Below are 4,875 nucleotides of genomic sequence, written 5' to 3' on the forward strand. Positions count from 1 at the left end.
TTCTTGTGAGACGACCAGTAATGATTTATGTAAAGAACAGTTAGAGAAATAATTGTTTGTCGTTAAGTACCAGAAAGAGAGACAATCTGAAGGAATGAAACAGTCAAAGAAAGGTTGGAGCATGCTAATGGATGATACGGAATTATTCAGGAAGCTACTACGTGTATGTGTGGAAGTGCACTTGCTGTGCGCCTGTCCGAACATACCCCCTTCATTTATTCAGAGTTGTAATTTTTTCTAAAGTCTGCTATTGGAGGATCTCCGAATGTAAATTACAGAAAAGCGCTTATATGATATAAAATTTACTGGGTGCTACTAAGAATTTTGGGAACTTGTTTTAGAGGGTAATCAACAAAACTTGTTACCTGAAATTCAGAATTACCATCTGCCACCTTGGAGAATTAATGTACGTATTTGAGGCGAATCAATATAGTGGCTTTCCAAATAATGCTTGCTGTATTGAGAAAATAGGAGTTTGATCAATCATTTGCAATAGAAGTATTAAAAAGAAATCTGTTCACAGTGGATCCCAGGAAAGAAAGAATCCAACAAATCAGTGTATATTATCTGCACTTAAACTTGTTTCAAACTCTTTAATCTAGTACGTATTGGTAGAACAAATCCATAAGCACGCATTGAAAAAAGCATAAGAGCACATGAGGCAGAGGAGAGGAGGACGAGTGAAAGAAGGAGCAATTCTACGTGACATGCATGCCGCATGCACCAGAATGCCCTTAATTCGTTGCCTCTCTGAATCGATGCAGCCTCGCTTGTTTCCAATTATTTAATTGCATGTAGAAACCACAGACTAATTCTCGTGTAATCTGGGATGAAGTCTGTTTTAAACCTTGAATTCAAATGGCTCGTCTGAATTAAACCCTAACCTCCCAATCCCTGAAATCAGCACCCTGTACTATTTGATCCCGGTGATTCCCAACCCTAGACCCGTACAGACTAGCTTGGCAGGTTGGGAAAATAACAACCCCGGCCGGGATAATCTCCTACTGTCACTGACTATATAGCCCCACATGTCATATTTACATTTTTCTATTTCTCTTTGTCTCTCTTTCCCGAGAACTACCGTGGCCGTTTAGCACAGGCGCCGCCGATCGTTTGGGTCGGCTGCATCGACGGCGTCCTCGGTCCCCTACTCCTCCACGCTTAGCGGTGGTACATGTCCTTTTGTCTTTGTTGAATTTGTGACTCACGAGTGCATGTACATCTGCCTCACAGTATCATGTGGCCTGCACGCCTCAGTACAACTTCCTGTTCGGTGAGCACGGACAAGGACGGAGACACGAATGAGCACGCGTCCTGAAGCGACCGTGGTGCACGCGCCTGTCGCCTATCTCTGAGACTCGTGCATGAAGAATGGGTGGGGCGGCACGGGCATTCGAAGACCGACGCGGTGACCGCGGCGGCGAGCTCCCAAGCGTTGGCCTGGATGAGGAGACGGTGCCCATCGAGCAAGGAGTGCCTCACGCTGTAGCCGGCCAACAGGCAATGCTCGAGCTTGCGGAATACGTCGACGTGGCGCCCAAGTGCGTCGAGGTGCTTGCGGACGGTCTCTTTGCAGATGGCGCAAAGGCATGTGAGGCAGGCGCGACAGTTTACCACGTCGTTCATCTCTTCTTAGTCTCGTCGGAGTATCAGTGTTTCTAGGTTCGCCAGCATCTTCGCCAGCGCCATGAACATGTACTGCATTTGCATTGCACGTAGACGGTACATGTGTCATGTGTGATGCATGCATGCAGCATGCTTGTATCGTTATTTACAGGGTGAGCGCATCGATTATGTGCGTATGGAGAGTAGCGCCTTGATGTTGAGGTCTGTGACACCGTCCTTCCCAGCGCCGGCATGGTCATGCCACGGCAGGCGATCAGCCGGTCTATGAGGTCCGGCGCCTCCCCACCTGAGCCTCCTCTCACCGTGTGCTGATTTCGAGCGAGATGAGAGGGTTGGGGATGGAAGATGGATTTGACAAGTGGGCCAATGTAGTCAGTGAGAGTAGCCGTTGGTCCCTGCCGGGATAACCATTTTCCTGGTCTGCCAAACAGATGTAGAGTCGAGATTGAATGGGATCGAAGAGTACAGGGTGTCGATTTTAGGGATTAAAAGGTTAGGGTTTGATTTGGACCAGCCGTATAAATTCAAGGTTCAAAATGGACTCCACTCTGTAATCTAATAAGAGACAGAGTGGATGTGTACTAGTACTACTTTGTGCTCAAATACACTAGCACGTACACACACTAATGCACAGCGTACACACACACACACACGAGGCAGAGAGAGCTTTGAAGCTGAATTGGAATGGAATGATTACAACCGGAGGGCTCAGCTCCTGCAACGAACCGACTAGAGTATACTACGTGTGAGCTGACGTCAAGTGCTAAGTAGACGTCATGGCTTACGTAGTAGTAGTATATGCTTAGTTACTAAGGCACGTACTAGTAACTGCTAGAGCTGCATGCATGCAGGCTGAAGGTCAATGGATAGATTAACTGCGATGCGAGTCAAACCCTCAGTTTTTCCTTGATCATAATATATCTGTCGCATCCATTTTGTTATGTCTTTTCCTAAAGGTCAATGGATGGCTTGTTAACTATATCCATTGACCTTATTATCTATCCCTATCTCGCAAAAAAAAGTCATCATCTATCCCTTTAGCCTCAGTGGTGAGGGACCACCTGCTGGTACACGCGCAGTCAAGATGTCTTATGAAAGAAGTTATATTTCTCTTTGACTCTATATATATGATACGTCGATCGTCTCTTATCCTTTGACATTGTATACCATTTCACAGGCCTCGTCGGGTGTGGAATTCAGGAATGGACAAACAGTCCGTCGCAGCTGGTTTTGTGGTGATGCTTGTGCTCTTAGGAAGCAGTATGAGTGCAGGTATGTTCTAGCTAGCTATTCTTTTTCTGAAGTAGGTTTCTTGTGAAATAGGTTATTTTTGAGGAATAACCTACCAAAACATGTAGTACTACCTCCGTTCGGGTTTATTGGGCCTTTTCGTATTTTATGCCAGACTTTGACCATCTGTAGACTACTAAAATATAAAGTATATGCTATAAAAAATTATACTGTTGAATTTGTATTTGAAAGAGCTTTCCAATGATATAACTTTTGTGACATATACTTTACATTTTGTTAGTTAAATTTTTAGATCAAACTTTAGCCCAAAATAAGAGGGGGCCTAATAATTAAACCCGGGCGGAGGGAGTATATTTCAAGATTGTAATACGAGAAGTTTTCTTAAATACGATGTTGACCCCCATTTTTTATATGTCCTTGAGGCATATTATGTGTTATCAATTATGCAATAGTGTAACATGGTATATTGTTACAATTGACGTCTCGCTATTCTTATAACATGGTATATCTAACCCTTAATTTATTTGGGATGCACAGAGATCTGTGAGAAAACAGGCCTTAGATTGGTCATATGCACCAAGTCTAACTGCCAGCGGTTCTGTCATCTGGAGGCAGAGGCAACTCACAGAAAACTCGAGCAGTATTGGTGCGGTGGGACGGTCTTCAACGCTTGCTACTGCAAAGTTTGCACCATCCTATAGAACTTGAATAGATGTTTACTATGCCAAGTGCACTTGAAGCTTTGATTTAATAATTGGGCACTCTGTATCCTCGAGTCACAAAGTTATGTTCGGAAGTGATAATTACATGTCTAGTCTCGGCGAAAACTGCTTAAAAGCGAAATTCATAGAGTTATTACTCCTTTTGATCCATATTACTTGTCGCTCAAGTGCTAGACACATCCGTTTGAGCAACAAGTAATATGGTTGGCAGCTCCGATGACGATTTCCCTGATGACACGGTGTTGATGTGGGGCCTTGGTTTTCCTATATCGTACTCGTGTTGACGGCCGGCTGCAGATGTCATTTTGTGGTCGGCCGTGCGTGGTTGCTGGCGGCGTTTTTCTTCCTCATATGTGTCCTGCTTGGCAGGTCGTCAATCTTCCCAACAGGGCCGGGCCCTAAAAATGGAGAGATCCCCACAGGTACGTAGTTCCTAGGAAGAGTTCACAAGAGCAGCGAAAGTAGATTGGATGAGTTCTCGTTTTTAGGCGATTCGATTTCTCGTGCTTGCTAATCTACTCGTGTGACTCCGGATACTTGCCGAATTTTCTTTTAGCTACAGAGCCATATCATCTATAGAAAGGTATGCAACTTTTTGTTTTTTTATTGCGATGAAAAGGTATGCAACTAACGGTGATGAAAAAAGGAAACCATACGGTTAAATCGATATCTCTACTTTCAAAGTGGGGAATTGGTAGTGTCGCCTCGTGTTCCACCAACGCTACATTACGCCCGCGAGCATCTTACAGGCGACCTTCCTCTCAAGCACAGCCAATATGGACCGGCACATTTGATGCATGCATTAACTCAATCAAGTCATCACTTTCTCAAAACAACGTCAAACATTAACTCATTCAAATCAAATCTTAAGAAAATCTTGACTAAATTCAAATATTTCTTTCCTTCCACTACTCATACCCAAATCAAATCATATCATATCAACCTATTATTATGTGCTTGGCATACTATCAGAATCGGCGCAGGCCTATACACGAGTTCGTAGTATCACCTCCATTCCGGTTAAATCTTCCACACCGATTCTTTTTATCTTATAGTTTAGTTAAAGTGGTTTTTAGCCGACTAATCTACTTAATCCTTCTTTTATCTGCCAAATTTAGTAACGTTGTTAAGAAAAGGAATCGATCATGGTGATCTCTAATATCTACTATTAAAAAAAGATGTGTATGTAGTCATTCGCATGCAGCTAGTAATGTGAAAATAATATGAAAACCGAGTACCGAATAAATTTGGAAATCAAGAAATTACTGCACCAACA

General features: G+C 43.4%; 1 long non-coding RNA gene across 1 annotated transcript; it reads left to right on the forward strand.

Moving 5' to 3' along the window:
* The first annotated feature begins 2,625 nt into the window (after positions 1 to 2,625).
* LOC120963775 (uncharacterized) lies at positions 2,626 to 3,720 on the forward strand. The gene is made up of 2 exons (XR_012183544.1): positions 2,626 to 2,898; positions 3,415 to 3,720. It is a non-coding gene; the product is annotated as an uncharacterized lncRNA (long non-coding RNA).
* Positions 3,721 to 4,875: the final 1,155 nt, after the last annotated feature.

Source organism: Aegilops tauschii, chromosome 5 (assembly GCF_002575655.3).
Source record: "Aegilops tauschii subsp. strangulata cultivar AL8/78 chromosome 5, Aet v6.0, whole genome shotgun sequence".
NCBI lineage: Eukaryota > Viridiplantae > Streptophyta > Magnoliopsida > Poales > Poaceae > Aegilops > Aegilops tauschii.